Source organism: Rhea americana, unplaced genomic scaffold (genome assembly GCF_003343005.1).
Source record: "Rhea americana isolate MKP2758 unplaced genomic scaffold, rheAme1 scaffold_65, whole genome shotgun sequence".
NCBI classification, from domain to species: domain Eukaryota; kingdom Metazoa; phylum Chordata; class Aves; order Rheiformes; family Rheidae; genus Rhea; species Rhea americana.
The window spans coordinates 3,681,826-3,706,455 of record NW_028186812.1 but is presented as its reverse complement, the minus strand read 5'-3'; the positions used below and the strand labels follow the sequence as shown (position 1 = coordinate 3,706,455).

The following is a 24,630-nucleotide window of genomic DNA, read 5'->3' as shown; positions in this document are numbered from 1 at the left end:
CGCAGCCCCGAGCACCGGCGGCGAGACGCGGCTCCTCCGAGGCGGACATTCCCGCTGGCCCGAGGGGGAGAGGGTCGCCTGGGAGGGAGCCCCCGGGTTTAGCCCTTTTGCACTCTTTCTTTTTCCCCTTTTTTTTATTATTTTTTTTTATTATTATTATTTCCCTCATGCCCTGCAGCCTGTGCTCCAGCGGAAAACATCGCATCGGAAGGAACTGTTACTTTTTACAGCCAGCATGAGATTCCCCGATGGAATAAGGAGATGCCACACTAAGCAGCCCGGGGAGAATTTGCCTCTCATCTGTTGCACCGGGGCAAGGTGGCCGGCGCGGCTCCCGCGGCTGGAGGCGATGGAGACCCTCTGACTCCTGGGGGGGGGTGTGTGTGTGTCCGACAGCGTGTCCGCGCCTGTGGCAAAGATGAAGAAAATAAAGTAAAAAGGGGGAAAAGTGGCTGAGATAGACGACCGCCAGTGAAATAAAGCAAACATCTTTTAAAGGGATTTATTTTACAAGAGGAATTGAAAGGGGTACTTCCAAGGGAAAATGTGACCTGTTACTAGCGTTGAAGGAAGATGCCGGCTGTCAACGCGTGCACCTAAACCAAGTAAGTTCTCATCAACTCTGATATATTTTCCTTCCGACTCTTTGGTTCCCTTCCCGTCCCTCTGCAAAGAAGTCCCTAGGACGGTATGAGCTAACTTTTGCGCCGCCACAAGCATGGGGCGACTAAGACGCTGGGTACCTTCTTGGTTATAGCTCAGGGGAACGCTAACACCCCGTCCTTTCCCTTCGGCGTGATAAATGCGTGTTGTTGCTGCTGCYGCCGCCGCTTTTCCCTCGTGGGAAGCAGCATCCCTCGGTGACGGCGGGTGAAGCGTGACACCTGCAGGGCAGCGCAGCGCCGGGGCCGCGGGCCGGGGGGAGCGCTGCGCGGGCGGCCCCGCTCCGCCGGCGGCCGGGAGACTTCCCGCGTCGAGATTTGCCCCCGGGGCAAAGGGAGACTTGCCCCGGGCGATGGTGGGGGGCCGCCCTGTGACGCTCGGATCCTGCGTGGGAACCTTGGCGCTGCCGAGGTCCCCGGAGGGAGGAGGAATGCCAGGTCGCTGTGAGAAAAGCGTGATGAAAAGAGCTGTAAAATGACTCCTAGGGGCAATCAAACTGGCTGGCGGGATTTCACCTGTGCACAGGATTTGCATTTGCCAGATCCGGAGTGTTTTGGTGATGGGACGGTTGCCACAATCTTGTTAAAAGAAGCAGTTGATGTTCAGGAACCTTAAACGCTGACAGAAAATTATACATTGCAAAAAGACAAAATTGTAATAAAATTTCCTGCAATTGGCAAGACCTGCAGCTTTGTTAACTTAATATTCCCCCCTCCCTTTTTAAAAAAAACAAGGAAATGGAATTTACATACTTTTGTTTTACTGGAATCAAATGAGTGATTCCCTGTTAGCATGGCAACCAAAATCTATAGTTCTCTAAGCATGCCTCATAAATGAGATGATTCTTTCAATACTAAAACACCTTTCAGGTGGAAGTAAATAAAACCATGTTTCCATTCTATGCCTTCCTTCCAGAGAATGGATATGCCTCAAAAATGAATGAAAAGATGATAAAACAGAGATAATACAACATTTCCAGAGAAAGTAATACAGAATGGGAAATAGTTTATTGTAAGTCTACACACTAAACTAAGTGACTGCAGAGCACATTTAAATCCAGACAACTTCAAATGCAGTCTATGCTGCAGTGGTATAGGGTATTTCAGTTTTTATATGAATTTCTCCAAAGCCCAGACCTGGATGGACTAACAAAGTTATCTGTCCAAAATATCCAGATTTTCCATAACTTAACTTAATTCAAAATAGGAAAACTTTTATTTACAGATAGAGAAGCCAAACACCAGGGTAGGACTGCTTTAGAACTGTCTTAGAACGGCAGTCTTTGAATTTACAGAAGATCTCACTTTACACCTCTTCTTCAGGCAAGGCCCAGGATTAGACTTTCTCCTTTCAATACAAAAACAGCCAAAACTTTCATAGCACAGTTTGTTTTTCCTTTCCTTCTGCACTGGAAAAACTTATTTCTGCTTGCAGAAGGATTAGGTTCCTTACTATAGTTTTTTGTGTTTTTCTTCTGCTGTTCAGACTTCAGAACAGATGAAACTGCCTTTGGAAAAAAGCAAAACATAAATATGTCTGTCTTTTAAAYTTAACTTCAGTCACTTATTCTGACACTATATATAGTAGTCATTGCCTTAAAATAACTCCATAAAGAAATTCCATTTCTTCTTATCTCATCTTATTTTTAGCCAAATGCTGCTAGCTGAAATTGAAAGTCAGCTGAGGTCACTCCAAATCTGGTACAATTTTACTTATCTTCTTGAATATGCCTGCTGAAAATATTATGTCCTGAGCAATATGATTCCACTCCTGATGAAAGCAAATTTGCATTACTTCAGTATGAACAACCCAACAACTATTTATTGGAAGATGAGCATAGAGAAAGCTGTCAAGGAATTAGATTCTCACCTTTGGGTTCGTGTGTGTAGTGCCTCACTTAGATGACAAATAAAAATGAGCATGACCGTTCCTCCCAGCACCTGGGATCTGTCTCCATTCCAGGACACTCCGTAATCTGTCACCTTCTTTCTGGGACCTGATTCACTGGCACGAGGTGGCAAAACGAACAGGGAAAACCTTGTGAAGCATCTCTGTCTGCTCTGTTGAATTGGCTGTACTGGTAATCAGTCCTAAAAAGGACCAAATTCATTTTGAAAATGGTGACTAAGCCAGCATGAGTTGTAGACATGGATAAGCAACATATAGCAGGAAGAAAAAATCTCTGTTATAATCTATTTCAAGAAAAAGCAGGCAAGAACAGAGGAAGCAGTGACTGCGTTGTTCTATTCAGAGTCAAACACTTAGTGACTTTATGAGTGTCAGATTTACCATTACCTTTTCTGTTCAGATATAAGTTGTATTGGTTTGTAGGCTGACTACTTTTTCTAGCATAATTTTTTAAATTACTGAAAGCAGGTTGAAGGTAAAACTTTGTCTGTAAAACAGCTTGCTGTAACCATATTTTGTGTAAACAAATAATATTCCAGAAATGATCTGTTTTAGAAGCCCTGAGTCCACTGAGGCAGATAAAAGACAAGAGACTTGCCCTTCCTCTGATTTTAAGTATAGTGTAGCTTTTGTATAATATCAGGATCAATGGTGCCAGAATCCTCATGTCCACTGCGGTTTGTTGCAGAACAAATTGTCCTGTTTAAATATATTTTATTTTTTAAGGTGTTATATAATGAAAACAGATACAGGATGAGCAAATTTTAAGCTTCTTTTTTTGTAATTCTGTGATTCTGTGATTCTGTAACAGATATGCTGGCAGAAATCATTCATAGGTACATTAGCTTTCTGTCAGACTGACATTTGAAACGGGTAAAATACGAACATCTGGAAATAAGAGGCAATTACTTTGCACAGTGATGTTTAGAAGGTATTTAAAGGTTTTTAGTGTGCTGCACAGAAAGCAACAAATACACCTGCTATACTAAATCATTTTCATTTGTCACAGAGCTGGTCTTTTCAAACTTCTGTCTGGGTTTGAGTTCTGAATGTACTCTTTGACTTTTTACAGACATTTATTCCTAATTTAGGTAGCAACTGGTGTGAGACAAGAACTGCAAAGAACGTTGGATAAAACTTATCTTTTTTTCAGCTAAGCTATTTTCAGTGGATTGTGGGTGGAAGGGGAGAGAGGAAAAGCTCCTTAAATTTTGGTGAATTTTACAAATGTCTAAGAGTTTGATCCAGTTAAATTTCACCTTTAAAGTCTATGGCAGCTYCTGCAATTTCTTGGACATTGAACCAGTGCAGGATACACTCCCTAGAAAAGCTTCTCGCATGCCTGTGAATGTCAGACGAATGATTTGAATATTATGATAATACTAAATCTGAAATGTTATGTAATGAGTAGAGGGGAACAATAGATGGAGAAGGATTTTTTTTTTTATTAGGATTTCCTAGGCCAGAGATTATAAGATTGTTTAAGGGATAATTTGCACATACTGTGGAAAGCTGAGCCTGCAGTGTATGAGGATCAAGCAGCCGTTCCACAGAAAGACAAAGGCCCCATCCTACCGTGGCTGCTTGGGTGGTTGATGGGTGGCCAAGCCCTGTGGTAGTACCCACTCTGCTCTCTTTGAATCCTGCTTCAGCACATACAGACCAAGAAAATCAATACTAAGGGCCCTGTGTGTTGGTCAGTCATGCAAGGTGCAGTTGTGTTGTCCATAGAAAAGTGCATTATGTCATTTTAGTAGACTTAAGGCATCTTACTATCTTAAGCCCTGATTGCTAACTGCAGCTATAGAAGGGCACCAATCTCTTACAGATCTTGTTTCATGTAGGCCAACCTTCTGGGGCTATCTCTGGTACCCTGAACTGGTGGCTTGAATTGACATGAGATACGTATGTGTTGGCTACAGTGAGCCTGTAGTTTCTCCCCCCACCTTTGCCGAAGACAGGAAGGTGCAAGCAGAGAGTGAAGCATTCTCCCCATTTTTTAGAGTAGAACACACATCCTCTAGAAATGCCAATCTCTTTCTGCTAATTATGCAGCAAGACTTGGTCATCTGAAATGAGAAACCTAATGTAAGCTAGGTTAGCTGAATCCCAACTGTGCAGAACGGGCTTTGGTAGTACAGCATAAAGGTCAGTAGTAACATCAAGGACTAATGGTGGCTATAATCAGGCTAAAATGCAGATTAAAAAAAGAAAAATGCACATAAATAATGCACGTGCACTAAACTATTATGCCAACTTTGAAACAATCCATAAATAACATAATCTTCCAATTGACTGTTTGACATACACTTCTGGGAGGTTGCCAGCAGCCACCTCCACAATCTGGTTTCCTTACCCAGGATTCTTCAAAACACATAGTCTTATGCCAAATGGCAATAACTACTTAAAACATTTGTCTCTTTCCAGCTCAGGTGTCCAGGCTTATGTCCATTACAGATAGGGAGCAGCTGCCAGAAGCCCAGCAGCTTCCTCTGTGCCATGGAGGTAGCAGGGATGCTTCTAACCTGGGCCATAAAGCATGAGAGGAGCAGCAGTTCAATACTACATCCAGCCACAATGTACTGCGGGAAGTTGGCCTGGCCTAACAGCTTTATCATTCATTATAGACACAAGCATTTGGCCAGTAAGGCCTTTTCTGACAGTAGGTTGTGTACTAGATGGACWGAGAATTGAAATTTCTGACTTTAGCCACCATTTAATCCAAGTGTTCACTCACATCACAGGACGTTAGGAAACCTTGAAAAACCAATGCAGTTCCCTTCGTCATCAGATTAATCAACAGACTTTTGTCTGTCTCACTTCTGTGTTGCTCTAAATTAGGAGAAGGCGCATGCTAGAGGGTAGTCTTTTGAAGATGAAAACTGAAATATAGCATACAGATTGTCTTTAGCAGATTAGCARTTCGGTATCAGATCTGAGTGTACTGGACTTGAAGAGAGAGTGCCAAATCATTATCATCTGCATTTAAGCATTAAGTCTTTTCTAAAGAAAGAAATACTTTAAATTTAATTTCCCGTTGTTAATAAATATTTTATTTTGTGCATTGATTTGTTACTACCATTTTCATTTTAAAAATGGAACAGACCATCATGTTTTTTGAGTATAGGAACTGACAATAGGACTGTAGCAGAAGATACTTGGCTATATTGAGTCTCATTCAACATTCCTCTCAGTAAATATGCATAGAGCGATTTCTGTCAAAAACATTTTTACTGACAAATCTTGAAAAGATTTAAAAAGAGATTTTTGCACCAAAGATCGGATTCGTTTTACCTAACCACCATAAATTTGATTGCCTATTCTAACCCAACCCTTCGTGTTCCCTGTCTAGTCACTACAGGGATACACATACCCCTAGTGGGCAAATTAGTCCATCTAATTCAGATGGACTATCCACCTAACACAGAATGGGAAGAATCACTTCCTGCAGGTGTTTATTTTTGCCGATTGCTGTTGGACTAAATGCCTAAATTTCACACAACTAAAATTAGGTGAGATTAATCTTACCTGAACTATGTCAAAAGAAAATAAAACTGCATTCATCAGGAACAGAAAGCAGAAGTCTGTTTTCTTCTGAACTATTTCAAGGTCCTACTGACCTTCATGGTACCAATGGTACCTATATTATAATCATAACTATATGAGAAGAATGTGCTAAATTAATTTAAATAGCCCATTGCCTGTTCTCAGATCTCTCTCTCTCTTTTTTTTTTTTTTTTTTTTTAAGTCTGTGGTTGGACCGGGTAGCTGGAATATACCTTGTAATGGTGCTAAGATAAATGGGAGAGTCGAGTAGCCCCTTTGTAGACAAAGCACCCACTGACCTGGTGCCCAGGTCCTGCTGCCTGTCTGTGTAAGACTCTCTCTTCCTGCATGATGGAGCAAAAGCAAGCGAATGAATGGTCTCCACCTTGCCATTCCTACAATTTACCTTTGTCTACCAAATACATAATTACAAAGGAAATTGTCTTTCACAAATGATATCATTGCTTTAATCTCTGTTCATGCAGAAATGTTTGTTATCAAAACACTTCAAAATAAATCCTCCTGCTAAGCTTCAGTGCTGACTGCTGCATACATCCTGCTTATCTTCCACTGGAAAAGAACTAAAATATCCCATTTGCATTTTACTTATTCTGACACTATTTTATTTTAAATTGGGAGAGATGTTTACCATTTGTTTTTGATGATAATCACTTAAAGTGATTAGAGYTGCAATCAGCTAACAAAAGTCAATCCCTTTAACTTGTTTATGCTGGCATAGTGAGTTTGTTTTTCAAATGTGATTTGTTTTATAGTATAGTTGCACCTGCAAAGTACTAGTGTCTGTTTTAAAAACATGCTTTTTTTCTTATGGTAACTTTAATTATCTAGTAGATACCATACAGAGGAATTCTTTGGCTATGCATAAGACCAAAACCAAGGTACTTGTAGAATAGTTTTTCTGATTTGCATTTGCATTAGCTAACTACAACATTGCCATTCAAAAGCCAATCAATAATTGCTAATCTTTGGATTCATTTAGATACTTTAATTAGATGTCTGAGTCAAAGTTAGTCTTTATAGTCAGTAGAAAGAACCTGGTGACTTTGTAGGTTGACTCATCYGGCCTATCTTAAATGAGGTTAATGCCCTCTGCAGGCTGTGCATTTTTTCCCATTTGCAGTAAAGGAAGACTTGGGTGTCAAACCAGCCTCTGATGACCATTTTTTGTCTTGTTAGGTCAGTGAAGATGAATATCACCTTTTATTTTTAAAATTTCCTTAATCAAAGTACTACATAGTGCCACAGAATGATTAATAAAGCTTCATAATGCTGATATGAAGAATATGTTACACACATTGTTTTCAGTCGGATTAGGAAGCTATACCCAATGCCATTGAGGTCACATGTTGCAAATTAATAGCCTAGATAGGTATATGTACTAAGTCCTGTGCTCTAGCTACTCAATGATTTTTCCTGTAAAAGACATCAAGCTTAGTACAGAGTAATTGCAAAATTATATTTTGGTCTACACGCTTACATAAAAATGTTTTATTCATRGTTGTTTAACATAGCGATCTTAACTTTGAGCATATTTGTTTATGCACTCAAGCCAGTTATACCAAATATTGAAATGATTTGAGATGATAAAGTGTGTTTATTGCTGCAGTATCTTAATGTATAACTAAACTTCCATATAACTCTGTTTTTTTTTTGTTGTTTTTTGTTTTTCTTGAGGATGTACTTCTTCCACAATGCTCAATACAAGAATGCTGACCAGGGGTTCAAATCTCCCCTCTTTCTCTGTTCAACTTTGTTCGGGCGAGAGAGGCAGGGGACGTTCAGTGAGCTGGGTGCATTTCAGCGGTCGGGCACTGGTCCAGCCCTTGAGCTCACACTGACTTACTGAACTGGCTGACAGCACACACACGCATTTGTGGGGAATGGTTAGGATGAGAGGATTTCTCACTCGGCCCCAGAGTGCTTCCTCTTCACCCACTTCTTCAAAACAACTGTCATTTAGGAACTGACTTTGCTGGCTTTAGGCCAGTCAGGAACTTTCTTCCATCTGAAGAATTCTTTTGGGTTAACTGCAGATGGATCTGGCTTTTTAGATCTTTATAATTCAAAAAATAACCAGTAGAATTTGGACATATGCCTTCCGTCCATTCTGTCATTATATTGTGTTAAAGGAACCTTACTCTCTTAAGAGGCCATTTATTTCCTTGCTCAACCCTCCAGTGAAGCACCGCATTGTTTTACCAGTGTTGACTTACTGATGGGCCTTTGTGCTTTTGCCCCTTGTTAATGTCAGATTTCCCACCCACTTGCTCAGTATGTTAAGTCCAGAAATTGTGAGTTCTTGGCTGACTGTTCAAAAGGTAGGGAGGGCATGAATGAGACTCCAAGGAGGTGACAAATATATTCCATTTCAAAACAAATGGATTAAATAGTAGCATTTTAATTTCAAGTAAGTCATATAAATGAAGTACAGCAAAGACCATGACTTTGGTAAGAAACACAAGCTCATTCAAATAGGTCAGTTGTACTTTGTCTGTGATATCCCTATTGACAATTAGCTAATAGACATCTTTGATGGCTTCATTTCCTCTAGAAGCAGTTTGGTRGACAGTGAACTGGGGTAAAATTAACACTTTCATTATTTTAATTATTCTATTGGTGTTCTCTTGCCTAACGACCCTTATTCTTGTTTTACACTTTCATCAAATCCTTTATTCATAAACAAATACTAAAATTAAAAGTTACTTAAAACAATCAACAGCCCATAGTGTCAAAGCATTATAATCAACATGATTTTGTAGAGAAAAATACTACCTATACTTTGTTATTAAAGCCTTGATTCAAGAAAGTATTTAAACTTAAGTAAGTTTTGGTGTTCTGCTGAAAGCAGTGCTTCATATGATGCTTCTTGATAGGACATTCACCTTACTCCTTTCCTAAGTATGAACATTTGCCTGACCCAGGCTTAAGGGCTATCATTGGGAAGTTCAGATGAAAATTTTGTATGTGATAACAAACTACACAAGTGCATATACAGAATCCAACATCACTTTAGGAATTTCATATGGGATGGAATTATGTTAAGAATTTTTTCCACCATGCATATTTGCATTTTTGTTTGGGTGTGATACTTTGATTAACAGAGATACGGCTCTACATTTGATTTTTTTCCATTCCTTTATCATAGAAGACTGAAAAAACTCCTTTTACTTTCTGTTTTTATTATACAGTTAGCTGTCATTTAACAAGCCCATTTTTTATAGCCAAAGATGCCAAATTCAAACACACTTTCAGCAGCTAATGGTTCTAAAATCTCACAGGCTGTCTGCTTTTTAATTTGTTTCACTATTTATTTATTTAATTTTGGTGTACAAATAAAGGCTTAGGGAAATGTGAAAATCACAGGTGAATTAAAAATGATGATGATGAATAGTCAAAGTCTTTTGAAATTCTAGTATCCTAATGTGAAATTTCATAAAATACAAAATGAAATAATTGTTTCTTCTTTTATCATATCCCATTCACACATGCATTCGTTCAGGTGGAAGATATCCTTTTGTAGATTTGCTCCCTTTGATGCAGAAGAGTAATGCTTTGGTAGCTTCTTGTTTCTTTTCAATAATTTAACAGTTTATGAAAAACATACTGGGCTTCATTCCCCACTCCAATGCAATTACAAATTGTGGAAAATTCAGTTCAAAATCTTGTTTTTATTTACTATTTTAGAAAAATATGTAGGCCTAAGACCTTAGTCTGTTTATTTCCATTGCAACTGCTCATGGTTGCCACCTACCCCTGCCCTGTGTAATGTTGGGAGGGCTCTATACATCACTTTTCTGTTGCTGCTCATATACTTTATTATATTGAATCTTTAGATAGAGAGAAGCAATGAATTTTTCACTGTTTTAAGTGTATTGATACAGCTGACAAGGGCTACAATCCCACTGCATCTGTGAATAAGAATCCCTGTATCCTTTTGTTGCTGGGAAATRAATTGTAAGAATGAAAATGAAGCAGGCTATCATACCTAGAATTTTAAATCAAATCTTTTTTAAAAAAATTAAAACATTCAGGAACCATTCTGAACAGGTTTTGATAGCATTGGCACAAAACTGATCACTGATTCAAGACAAGCTCATCAGAGGAAGAAAAATCAGTCTTCAAAATCACTCTTTGGATGATTATTATCAGAAGTTTAGTGTTCTTCAATATGTTCAAGTTCTTATTCACATTTCCATTAAATCACATATATTTATTTAAATTTAAATGTTTTTCCTCATATTCAGGTGTTTAAGTTTGTGCCCGTTGCCTCGTGTCCTATCATTTGACACCACTGAAAAGAATCTGTCCCCATCGTATTGCCACCCTCCCTTCAGGTACTTGTACACATTGATAAGATCCCCCCTCAGKCTTCTCTTCCCCAGGTTAAACAGGCCCAGCTTGCACAGCCTTTCCTCACAGGGGAGATGCTCCAGCCCTCTGATCATCTTTGTACACATATATCTATATACACACACATAAAAGAGGACACATATATATATTTGTATGCATGTGTATGTATATTTTCATAGGCATATATATCTCTCCATGCACATTCCTTATGCTAAGACAAATTAAAGGTAAATCTCTGCCCCTGTGAGTAAAGAGAAGAGCAGGACTGTAGCCCAATAAAATGTTCATCTTGTGTGTGTACACACAGAGAGTTATCTGCATCGCACTGACTGGGCACATTTAACACTCTGTGTACTTGTTTACATGATAAAAGCTGTAAGGGTTTGAATCTACTTCTTGACCAGGTATGGCTAATTTGCCACCCTAAACTAGCAAGAGCTATAAATTTAACTTCAGTGGCAGCCTACTGGGACATAGGACATTTGTAGAGGTCCAGAGACTGTTCCTTTCTGCACAAGTTTAGTCTCCCAGCAGATGGAGGGTTAATTAATAGCTGGTGACTTCAGGGTGCTGAGCTCACAGTCCTAACACTGTGCTCACTTAGCCACAGCTCCTACTAAGGACATTTTCCCCCTGTCTGGTAGCAAATACACCTTTTCTCAGACTAAGGCAGTATCCTTTGCTATCCAGATTTTTTTTTTTTTTTTTTTTTTAGATTTTAACGTAGAAAAATTAGCTCATCATTTTAAAAGCACAGCAGACTATTAATCACATTCATCTAAATCTAACAATAACATCTTTAAGCATTTCATCCTCAAATGAACTGTACACGGCAGCTGTCAGGGAAAGCTTCTGAAAAGAGGCAAGATACCCTACTGCTATGCAGCTTCCTCCAGAAAACCTGCTTCTGACAGACACCCTAACATGCAGCACAGGAAAACAAAAGGCAGCTGCCCCTGCAGGATCCTGCTGGCCGTTTCATGAAGAGATATTACAATAGGCGAAGTTTCGGAGCCGGCAGTATTTCTAATCTCCTGAACTGAGGTGCAAGAAGTGTTGTGAGAACACAGGAAGATGATGCAGACAATGAAAAGGGAGATTTTAGAATAAGCAGTGTATATTACCTAAGCGAATCGAGAAAAAGCAGTCTGATCCCCCAGTTTCAGGGCTCTTGTGACACGTTATGTGAATATGGGCCTTGTCAATGAGTTCAGAAAAACAGTTACTTGAAATACCTGATAAATCACCTTTGTTGGCTTGGATGGGAAATGCATAAGCAATATTCCATATTGTTYTCTTAAACCTCTCGATCTTTTCCATTCCTGCCAGCCCATAAACACTGAATATGCAGCCTGATTTTTGCCTGGGCCTGTAATGTAGTTGCACAGAATGACTGTATAAGGGACGAAGGACAGAGGAGACAAAGACAGCTAATCCCTCTTACTCCGTATAACCATGTTTGAGTTGATCACATACTGATACTCAGCAATTATTTTTCAGATCTTGAGCTTATGTGCTTAGAAAAATATTTCAAAGTTTTGGAAACTATCACACAGAAAAGTTAGATGACCCTAATTCATTAATCATTAATGTCTGGCATTAATAGATCGAGTTCCTTTGAGTACTAGCTAATAACTCATGCACTGGAATTGGTAACTTCCCAAATCAAAAAGGGGAAAATGCTAATACCAAGAAAAAAAGAATAAAACACATGGATTTGACCTGGGCTGCCAGATTACAAACAGAGATGGTAGCCAAAAGGTAKAGATAAAGTAGACCTGCTAGTTCAAGTGAAGTCAAAAGCAGCTTTTCCGAATAAGATATCTATCTTGCAGATCCATTTTACCTGAGGTCCATAATGTGGGCTGTTTTCTTCATTAGGTAGTTGGTGTTCACAGACATGTCTTTACAGAGTACTGTCCTCTTTTATTATTCTTCAGCTTATCTCCTTATTACTTAAAATTGTATATTCCATTTTTAATCACTATGATTATTTTGCTGTGTCATATTGAAGAAAAGATGTGAGCTCCGGTYCAGTGTTGGAATACAGATAGACCGTGAGGAAATGGGACTCACTCACTGTCCTTCAGCTGTCTAAACATTTACTGCCAATAGGAAGAGGCAGACTAGCCCTCTTCAAGGGCAGATCATATCCCAGAGGTTGAAACAACTTCTGAAAGGTTTGTGATGTGTGAAAAAGACTAAATAACCCTAGCTTAGTATCTCTAGACTCCTGCTGTTGAATTCTGCTCCTCATCAGAGGGCAAGAGTTGCATAAAAGAGAGACAAGTGCAATCTCTCCCCTTTCCCTCCTTTGTCCTTCTGGGATTCATTATCTGTAACAAACGTGACTGAACTAAAAGAAATAGATACAACACCCCCAAGTGCCCTATGCTACTATAAAACCAGAAGAGGACATTTCCAAAATGCTTTTATAATTTTTTATTATCTACACAAAAGAGAAATGGAGTTGCTACAAGATTAAAGGTGTAAAATGGATTAGAGAAGAGAACAGAAAGCAGTAGTCATTAAGACCAATTTAAAAGAAGGTTTAGCAGCTGTACAATTCCAAAAGATTAAGAGATTGTTTAAATACAAACCATGGTATAGGAGGAAGCACACYAGGGAAAAGAGAAAAACAGAAGAGATTCTGAAGAGGTTTTGAGAGTAGAAAACACCATGGTTTGCTGAAGAGGGAAGAGGTGACTTGAAGTAGAGGATTAAAGATTAAGTAGTGCAGTAGAGGCAGAGCACAGTGAGCCAAAAACACTAAGAAAAGAAGTCTCTCTTTCAGTGACTAATGTAGATGACAGTGCAATGAGTAGCAGGAATTTGAGAAATAGTAGTTTTCAGGATGTACAGTAACGAGCTAATGAATTGCACTCATAATGTAGCAAAAATGTTGTTTCGCTTACACTTGTGTGTCTTCATAGCTCTCTGAACTATGGTATCTGGTATATTTAAACAGAAATCCTAGGTTCATGAACTAATTTATAGTTCCTTTAACTCCAGACTTGCAAAGATTTATTCCATGCACTGTGAGTGACCTCCTACCCATCTAAGTCAAAGTTTGTTTTGCCACTGACTTCAGCTGTGACATTACCTCTTCCACTGAGAAGTCCTAATGCCTTCAGTATTTTAGGAGGTGCCAAGATTGAAAGAGACTACAAATGATAGTCTGAGTTATCGGAGTGTTGGCAGTTGAGGATGGAACATTTTACCATAGATCATTTTTGAGATTTTGCATGAAAAAAATCAAAGGGTACATGAGAATGTATTTAAAGTTGCCTGGGAAAGCACAGAGAAAAACAAATTGTGATGATATCACTAGAGCCTTAAATAACATTATCTGAGTGACACCAGTTTCCAAAAGTCGGCTATATMGCATCATGGAGATAATTGCTGAAATGCAGCAGTCTTGGCAGTTGTTGAGAACTAAATGAATTATACATTTGAGTGATACAAAAATCCAAATGGCCTTTAATTCTCAAAATAGTCTCTAGTTGTTGAGTAAGAAGCAGCACAAACTAAGATCTATCCAGAGTCTTGGCAATCAAGCATGAGCAAGTCCAAACAAAAAAAGGAGTTAAAGGTCTCTTAAAATGAACGTGTTTCTCTTCAACAGATAGATGAAGATGGACAAAGGGAATAAATATTTTTAAAATAAAATCTATTCRTAGAATCATAGAATGTTTGAGGTTGGGAGGGACCTTTGGAGATTATATAGGCCCACCCTCTGCTCAAGAAGGATCACCTAGAACAGGGAGCCCGGGATCTTTTCCAGATGACTTTTAGATACCTCCAAAGTTGGAATTTCCACAACCTCTCTGGGCAACCTGAGGGTGACTGTGCTCAGTCACCCTCACTATAAAAAAGTTCTTTGTTAGATTTAGATGGAGCTTCCTGTGATTCATTTTGTGCCTGTTGCCTTTTGTCCTGTCACTGGGACAGGACAAAAGAAGAATCTGGCTCTGTCTGCTTTACTCCCTCCCTTCAGATATTGAAACACGTTGATAAGATCTCCCTCAGTTTCCCCTTCTCCATGCTGAACAGTCCCAGCTTTCAGCCTATCCTCTGACAGATGTTCCAGTCCCTTAATCATCTTAGYAGCCCTTTGCTGGACTTGTCCCAGTAGCTCCATGTCTCTCTTGTACTGAGGGGCCCAGAATTGAACTCAGCACTMCAGATGTGGCCTCACTGGGGGTGAGTAGAGGGGAAGGATCAMCTCTGTCAAGGTGCTGGGAATGCTCTGCCTAATGTGGCCCAAGAGGGACTTCTTCTTTGCCACCAGGGCACATTGTTGGTTCATGGTCAACTTGTTGTCCACTAGGACCCCCATATCATTCTCTGCAGTGCTGATTTCCAGCAGATCAGGCTCCAGGCTGTACTGCTGCATGAGGTTACTCCTCCCGATGTGCAGAATCACACTTCCCTTTGTTAAACTTTATGAGGCTCCTTTCTGCCCATGTCTCCAGTCTGTCAAGGCCCCTCTGAATGGCAACACAGTCCTCTGGTGCATCAGCAACTCCTCCCAGTTCTGTATAATTAGCAAAACTGGTGATTATACAGAACCTAGTATTAGAAGAACTCAGTATTATAACACAGTATTAGAAGATCCAGTAGCGGGTACACCACAAGTTCCTGGCCTCCAGCTAGACTTTGTGCCACTGAGCACAACCCTCTGAGCTCTGCCATTTAGCCAGTTCTCAATCCACCTCACTGTCTGCTCRTCTAGCCCGCGTTTCCTGAGCTTGCCTATGAACATGTTATGGGAGATAGTGTTAAAAGCCTTACTGAAGTCAAGGCAGACAACATCCACTGCTCTTTCATCTACACAGCCAGTTATTCCATTGTAGAAGGCTATATCAGGTTGGTTAAGCATKATTTTCCCTTTGTGAATCTGTGCTGATTACTTCTGATGACCTTCCTGTCCTTCATGGGCCTGGAAATAGTGTYCAGAATGAGCTGCTTCATCACCTTTCCGGGGATCAAGATTAGRATGACTGAGTTGTAGTTCCCTGGCTCCTCCTTCTTGCCCTTTTTGAAGACAGRAGTGACACACACACCTTACACACCTCTCCTGATTGCCATGACCTCTCAAAGATGATTGAGTGGAATAGCAATGAATAACATCGATCAACTCGCTTAGCATTCATGGGTGCATCCCATCAAGGCTCATGGACTTGTGGATGTCCAGTTTGCTTCAGTGATCCCTAACCAAATCCTCCTCCACCCAGCGAAAGTCTTCCTTTATCCAAATTTCTCTCTGGTCTCTGAGGCCTAGGATTTCTGAAGGACAATCTTACCAGTAAAGACTGAAGCAAAGGTGGTATTCAGTATCTCTGCCTTCTCTGTATCATTTGTCACCAGGGCCCCTGCTCCATTCAGTAGCAGGCCCACATTTCCTTGCTTTCCTTTTGCTTTCACTTTCAAAATGAAACTYCTATTTTATGTGTTAACTGTTCTTGATATTTTGCGTTTTTTAAAGTTCTGTAAAAATATTGTTGATATTTCTTGTAGGGAAGTATTGATTTTTCAGGTTAATGGTATGTAAAGCTCAATATTTTGGTAACAGTTCAAACTTACACAGTGAATAATAAGCTATGGTGGGTTAAAACTTGGAAGATAATAATTAATTTCCTGAAATCAAGAAAATTACCTCTATTGAAGGTAATATGTTTTTCTACTAACTTTACTGTAGCCACAGCCTTACTATATCTGATTAAATCCATTCAGACCTATTAGTTTGTGTTTGAAAGTGACCAAAAGCATATTTCTAGATTGGAGTACAGTAACGGAGGAGGTATATACAATCATTTCTCGTAGTACTCTTCCATATTCCAACTGCTTCAAACTCAAGATCTTCCTTGACCAGATATGGTTTCTGTGTGCTTGGTAATCCTCAGCCGATTTTTCTTTCACGAGCTTATCTAGTCTTCAGTGCAACCYATTTGCACTTTCAGCATCTACCAAATCCTTCAGCAATGAATTCCAAAAGTCGCCGAATGAAGACTCACCAGTTCCTGTTTGTCTTGAATCTGGTTCCTGCTGCCTTCATTTGATAGCTCATAGACCTAGCACCTGTTTTACACTCTAATTACATGCATCACAAAGTTACACTCCTTCTTTTTCCTCAAACTTGAAGTGTAATTTCAGTATACATTACACAGACCTATATTACATCTTCCATTCATCACTTTTTTACAGACTGAAGATTTCTAGCTTACTTAGTCATTCCAGCTTTGGAAGCTTTTCTGTAAGTTAAAGCATCCTGTTGCCATTCTCTGAATGTTTTCCAGTACCACTAGCTCCCTTTTGAGATGAAGAGACCAGAAATGTATGTTCAATCCTTTGTCACTCTGAGCCCAAAGACACACATACATTGCCATTTGTATGAGTGAAGCAAATTCTGTTTGACAGAAAATGGGTACATTAAATAGAGAAAAATCTTTTTTTCTTTTAAAAACTGTGACTCCGAATTCTTTGCTTTGCCACTATAACTTTTATAGTATTATAGTATACATAATATATATATATACACACTATATATATATACACACTATATATATATACAGTATTATAACTTTTTCAGTAACAAAGTGAGAGTTACAGAATATTATATTTTTCTTTTTCCTGTAGCCAACTTGGTAGCTGAGACATGTGGGAATGTAGCTGGTCATGACTCATTTAAGCTTAGACAAGAAAAGAAGATTTATAAAATAACTGCTATTTTGTTTATGGAAGACTATGTCAATGCTGGGACCGTAACTTTCATTCTTCTATTTGAAATGAAGATCGAACAGCTCTGTAAAACCGGAAACCATTATCTTCTGGAAATGCTTGCTAATAGTAGYAATCAGTTGTTTTAATTCCTATACAAGTATTAAAATTCTGCTTATTACTCACAGCAGCATATGTGTCTAAGGTAAATTGTACAAGGACTTTCATTATTCACTTGGGCTTTCACTGTTTTTTCACTCTAATAATTTACTACCCTGTTGAACTTGTCATTTTGAGTTTGTTAAAAACACATCTCAGTCGGGCTTGAGCAATTATAAATTTAAGAGAATAGGAATTTACTGACTCATTTAATACTGAGAATAAGAACAAGGAGCCTACCCGCTGAGCCATTCAGAATCCACAGTTCTTTTCTCTGTTTTACACTCTAATTACATGTATCACGAAGTTACAATCCCTCTTTTTCCTCAAACTTGAAGTGTAATTTCAGTATACATTTTTTTTTTCCTTTCAAGTCATCCAAGGAAAATGGGTAACTTACTCCTCTTTTGGCATTGAYGAAAACATCATCCAGTCACATGCTAGAGAGGTTCTGATTTTCATCGGACCAGCATTTGACAACTTTGCACATGCAAAAGGGTTGACAGTTTTGTAACACTGTCTTTGTATTACATACGAACAGCCAAAGTACAGGGAGGGCTAGGAAGGCCAAAGCCACACAGGGAGCCTGTGGCTGAGCTATTTTCAAACTTTCAGGAATACTATTAACCTGGGAAATATTTCTCTGTCTACCTTTACCACCCAGTTCTATAATCTAGTTTTTAATTACATGCAGTACAAAAATTATATGATTCTGTTATGCATATCTGTGGCATAACATTAAGGATGATAATCTTGTAACCACATATTCCATGAAATCAGTAACTCTGGTAACTGCTGTATGATTTGAAAATAGCCTTTGTGCTTTTCATTTTGTGTTGTGTTGCAGGGTTCTTTTCTTATCATCGCCTGCATTGCAAAATTCATTATAGTAAGAGCTAATACTGCGCTCTTCAGCTTCCTGGGCAGAAGATAACATGTGGGCCATTCATACCCTGGATTAACTTCTTATAACTTAATGTGATGTCTTCCCTGATCCAGTCAGGCAATTCAAAGTGTCTGTTTAGTGCAAATGATGCATCCAAGGTTATTTTATAAAGTCTTGGTTACCCTGGATAAATCTTAATCCCTAGTTGCTTTCTCCTTTGGTGAATCCAGGTTCCTTGGAAAGGCTGCTGCTACCTCATTGTTTAAAATCCTTGTGATCATTTATTAAAATTCATCATTCCTTTTGTGATGACAGCTACAGACTCTGGCTAGAGCTCTGGTGAGCCTCAGGCTAATCTAATGCTTGACCCACCGAACTGATGATATTAGTTCACAAATAGCTCTCCTCACATTAGCTCTTAGTGTTTCTGCAAAGAGCTCTCATTTCTGATTAACTAATTTCTCACTTTTCTTCTTGATGTCATTGTATTTCTCTGCCATGGTCCAAAGCAGATGTTGTTTACCTTGAAGAATCACTTTTCCTTATGGCATGGCTATTATTAACAGTAATGACAGTATGACAGGGATCAGTCACAACATTGCCTAGATTTTATTTAGTCCTACAAAGATGAAGAGCAAAATAGACATCCAAATTTTTAATTATTCATCAGAGTAAAATACTAAATRTATTGCCATTTGAAGTACAATCATGAAAAGTATTTATACATACATTTTAGAAGTAATTGCAACACCACTGATTATCTTGTATAAGAGAGTTAATATACATATATTATATTGACAATAGAGGTTGAGTCATAGACTAGCAGCATCCAGGAGAAGACAGCAATCCTATCAGCTGGCCCAGATACACTTTGTGCTCCATCAGCAGAGCCAGAAGTGCAGCTAATGGAGGAACAAACCCCAAAGATAGGCAGCGCTATTGGAAATATATTCCCAAGCATGGCATCTGGATGTTGCAGCTGCCAAATATTGCCTGTTTATATTCATCACAAATGTTAATTCTGTCACTGGAAAGGAAGACAGCAGTCTTAGGAGAACATGGTGGTGATGCAGCCTTCTGAAGTGCAGTGCATACATTAAGGGAGATGAGGCTGTGCTTCATTCTCATTATCAGGCTGTGCACTTATGAGGTGTAGCTAATAATTATTGTCTTGGAGAAAACTGATCATACCATAAAGGGACATAGAAACTGCAAGTGAGTATGGTTGCACTGTGCATTTCACTTAGCTGATTATAATAAGAAAAATAYCCAAAAGAAGAGTAATGTTATGGTTTTGTCATAGCGCTTTTAGGRTATTATAATAGAAAGAGTTAAGAACTAAGAGACGATGTAGATCAAAAATATTGCCAAACATTCCTTCCAAACCAAAGACTGTACTAGACTTACAGCAGTGAACTGTGTAATAAAAACAGAGTAGTATGTAGGTGGTATCAGTTCTGCAATTCATATCCAGTAAATTTTATTTCACTTTTTTATTTAAGAAAGAAGAATACTTTCAATGGCAAATAAATGTCATAGTATAACCAAGGGATGAGCTTCTAGAAATGGTACTATATTGCTTATTATTTATAGTCAAGGAAACTAACATTAAAAAATATATACATAGCTTATTTGAAAATAATCATATCCATATTTTTCATATGGGTGATGGTAAGTCCCTGCACACCTGCAAACTTCAGTGAACTTTTTCCTAAATAATTGCTTAAGAAAGATGCTGTCCTCTGCATTTGATAAAATTATCCAAGTAATTTTAGAGAAGAGATTCATTTTTGAATGAAAAAACTTCCTTTTATTAACAGCTGTTATTAAAAAAAGCATTTTTCTTGCATCAACAGCTGCAGCTTTCAGTAACTGACTTTCAGCCTATCTCTGGACATTTTAACTTAAGCTTTAGAAGTTGTTTAAATGTTTCATAAGACAAGAGCAATTGGTCTGTAATTTTGAAAAGCTCTGTGCACTGGGCAGGGTGAAGATGAAGTAACCACATAACATTTTAAAATTCTTTTTGTTTAATTACCTCAGCACACTGCAGCATGTACAAATACAATGAAATATGCATACATGTACACAGTAGCGCAGCAGTTCAGTCACTTAAGAATAAAATCCTGTTCTGCAAAATGGGCTCCCCACTCGTTCTTTTCTCTGTCGCAGTGAGTGTGCTCATATGAGYGTGAACAGTCATATCAAACTATCCGCAGAAGTTTCAGGCTTTGATGACTTCAATTAGAATTAGTCTAATTAGTTAGTTATTGCTGCTGGTAAAGCAGTAGAGAACAWCAACTGCTGTACAAAACGAATGGGGAAAAAGTAGCTACCTGCATTATAGGGAAGAGAACAAACGAACAAACAAACATTTAAACACTTGCAGTTGTGTCGACCTCTACTTACGCATTTCTGATTACGGCACAGTGAGTGCTAGCTAGCCTCCAAAAAGTCTTCCCATGGAACAATTATCTAGCAAAAAATCAATGGCTCCAAATGTGAACACATAAAAAGTAGTCTATGATGCAAAGGAAAAAAATGTATATGTTTAAATTCCTGCTTTCCTATTTCTCCACCAAGACTGCTAACGTTATTTTGGCTGCACTTAATAAAAGGAAATTGTTGTAATCTGGTGAAAAATCATTTTCTCAAAAGCAAGCGTTTCCTCACTATTATTTTTTCAAAAGTTAATTTGAATTTTGTTTGAGCTTATGTTAGGACCTCATTTCAATTTTATTTCTGTGAAAATTTTGTGCAGCTGAGCTTTCTTGTCCTGAATACTCAGGCAGTAGACTTAAAACCAGTTCTTCATGGACTTTCCTGACTGTAGGAGCTATGTTYGTTTTGTCAAGGAAGAGAGACAATACCCTCTGACCACAAGAAGTACATTTACAAAAATCATGCCTGCCACTCTGTCTGGTTACTAATGACAGATGTTGATCTAAATCATTCTTAAAATACATTCAATGATGGTGACTCCTCACCTTTTCCTTCATTATAATTACAATTAGAGAGTTTTTCTTTACTATCAGAAGTTGAAACGAATAATTCAAAGAAGAGAATAAATAGTGAATGAAATATATGAATGTACATTTCAAAAAATTGATACATTTAAGATAATTAATACTATGTGCATAGATATTCTGCAGTCAGGCTGAAAGGTCAGTGGAGACTCTTAGAAACTTTCTACTGTGCTCTAATGATAATACTGCGTCTCTCATTGTGGGGGCAACCTTTATGTGAGTCTAAAAGGAATTTTAAAATCTCTCAGTTTTAGTATATATTATTTCTTGAGTCTTTAAAATATTTTTAATTAGATAAAAGCAGAGCTGTTGTGCTGGTTCAGTATGCCTATGTGCAGAGGTGACATATGTACAAGTAGGTCCAATGGCTTCATCCTAAAACCACTCTAACCTGTGAATGTCTGTGAATGTTGGCTTCGCTTTGAGTTTTGAATGAGGTCACTCCACAATTTCTTCATTAAATTACGTAACATCAATATTGGACATCATTCTTCCAAAAGGAATTAGAATAATACCTTTTTTTGTCTGCAGTCGTTGTCCTCTGGTAAATCAGTTTCACAATCCTTATTCTCCAAGTGAGTCACTGGATGAGGTGACTCACCCAGTCTTGCCAAACAGCAGCTTGAATTCCAGCCCAATATGTTACTCAGCAGGTAACTGAACAGAGGTATAGCTATTCTGATGTCTTTTGTTCCCCTTCTTAAAAGCCTCTCCTAAGCACRTATTACATAATCACAATCAGACTTCACACTGATGCAATAAGAATTGTGACTATATATATGTATATATATAGTTCTCTAATGTGGGTCTGCATTCATGAGTTGTCTTAATCAGCCTTATAATATCTATAAATATCTGTATCTTTTTGTCCTTTTGCATGGACATGAGGGGGAAATGAGCCATTCCTCTGGAACTATGAATTTGTCTTTCTGAAAAAAGAGCTTGCAGTTTATTCATGGTGAACTCAAAAGTTCCTTCAGCTTTGATAATGTAGGAAGAAATAAGTGAAAAAAAGTGTTAAAAATTCCCTAAAATTGTTAATAGAGAGGTAAGTTACATGTGCCAAATACAGATTTAATTCCTCTTAATAGGCTACATTGTTTATATTTCAAATGGAATTTGCTTTTCAGTTACATTAAAAGTTATCTTTATACTGTGGTCTTGTAATAAAATAAACCTCATCTTATGCAGGAAGAAATTCTCCTTGGATTACTTTACATTTAAGGTGTTGCTGTTTGCATTTAAGGATCTGAAAATGTGGCACAATTTTCTTGATATCCAGTACATGATTTTGTGGCTAAATTCTGGCATGTAGCACGTTGATCATTTTTGTGTTGTTTGAGCTTTTTTTTTAGCTTTTCAGGATGTGGTGACCAGGGAGTGGTGTAAAGGCAAACCAGTAAAACAGATAGCTAATAAGTAAATTTAGGCAAGAAAATGTCCTGAAATAACAGTCACAGAATCACAGAATGTCTGAGGTTGTAGCTGGAAAGGACCTCTAGAGATCATCCGRTCCAACCTCCTTGCTCGAGCTACAACAGGTTGCCCAGGAGCAGCTTAGTTCTGAGTATCTCCAAGAATGGCAACACCACAACCTCTCAGGGCAACCTTTTCCAGTGTTCAACCACCCTTACAATAAAAAAGTGYCTGCTTATGGCTCTGTAGAGCATCACTTCATGTAAAGTGGTGCAACTTGACAGAAGATGAGATTGCTTTAATAAGCCAAGCACATTCAGTTTTTTATGCTACTACACTGTGCATTCACAGCATTACTCCTAATGGTTGTGTAGGGTAAATCCCTGAGAGTGTATTTAAATCCCGTTAAAGTCATTCACTGCTGCTGGTTGTGCTTGCAGGGTCAGGCAGTGGTGTGTGTCCCAGAGGCACTCACATGTGCACACAGAGGACACTAACATGACTGGACACACAGACTGCCACAGACGGCGAGCTGCCTTTAACAGCTCTCACTTAAGCATACATACACATTGCCCAGGCCCCTCACCTTCGGGATTGAAGCTCAGTGGTGAAACACACYCATCCTCACTCTAGATTCACAAACATGCCCACAATCATAGATCTCTTGAATATCAGCATGGGCTCTCAGCCCATYCAATATCCATGCCAGGACGCTTGGCTACCTTACACATTTTGTATGGCTCATCCTACTCACCAACTAGTCCAGCTTGATTCTGCTAGCAAAACATATGCATGCACTTATACATTTTTCTCACAAGCACCCCCACAAACACAGATCCTTTGAATATCAGAATAGGCTCTCAGCCTGCCTCGTATCCATGCCCAGACCCCAGACTCCTTTATCCACTTCTAGCTCAGGCCTTGAGATCCTACTCCCCTAGTCCATCTTGAAGTTTGCTAGTGAATTACACATATACACCCAAGGAAATTGTGTTAAATTCACTATAATATAAACACACTGAAGAAAATATAAACATGCTGAGTTCCTCCAGTCACTGGCCCTTCCACCTCTCACGCATGCACAGCTGTGCTGGTCTTGCACACCCATCCCTCCAGCTGCTGGCACTTCAGACACATGGGCCCGATGGCCCCTGATCCCACTCCAGTTTCCGACACTCAGACCCTCACCTGCTCTGGTTGCTTGCACCACAGATGCATGGGACAGTGTGACTCATGGTCCAGCACCAGTGGCTGGCACTTGATTTCACTCACTTTGGTCTCTCCTGTTGCTGGCACTTAGACCTTGAAGTACTCACACATGGGATAGAGAGTAAGTTACACAGAAAGATGATTAAGAAAGGATTTAATGAGAAGACAGGATAGATTGTGGTGATCAGATACAGGGYTCAGTCAGACAAACATATGGTCCCACAGTCTGCCTAAATGTGAGTGGCCTGTGGCTTCCCCCTCCTCTCTCTTTTCCCATAGTTGTTCCTCCTCGATTCCCCTAATGCCCCTTTTCCCCACCTTTGGTCTTTCCCCTAAGCATCTCGTAATAAGTTCCACATAGTTCCATAGGCCTCCCGCCCCAATATCCCATAATATTCGTGTTAGCATTGTTTCCTCCTTCTTATCACTTACAAAGTTGGGGATGACCCTCATCAAGGCTGTGCCTGCATAATTTCTTAATGGTTCATCAGTGAGTGGCTGAAGAGCTCTGGTCTTCATCACTGCCTCTGTTATCACCTGCTGGTCGGGTATGTTTATCTGTGTGTTTTATTTATCCCTTTCTTTGTTTGTTATTTCTTTTATACTGAATAGTCCTTAACCAAATGATGTCACATTCCACATACCCTTCCAGGAGGTAGCATGCTGTTKGTTCAGACATTCAGGTGAACAAACCTAGTTGGTAAAGTGCATGTCTCCCTGCCTGGA

The 24,630-nt window shown here is 39.0% G+C and overlaps 1 protein-coding gene across 1 annotated transcript in view; it reads left to right on the top strand.

The window, feature by feature from the left end:
- The first annotated feature begins 31 nt into the window (after positions 1-31).
- The window catches only part of TRPC4 (transient receptor potential cation channel subfamily C member 4), a 149,400-nt gene continuing 124,801 nt past the window's right edge, over positions 32-24,630 (top strand). Inside the window, exon 1 of the mRNA XM_085320661.1 lies at positions 32-605. The gene's annotated coding sequence lies outside the window, so the exon portion shown is untranslated. The remainder of the gene's footprint in view (positions 606-24,630) is intronic.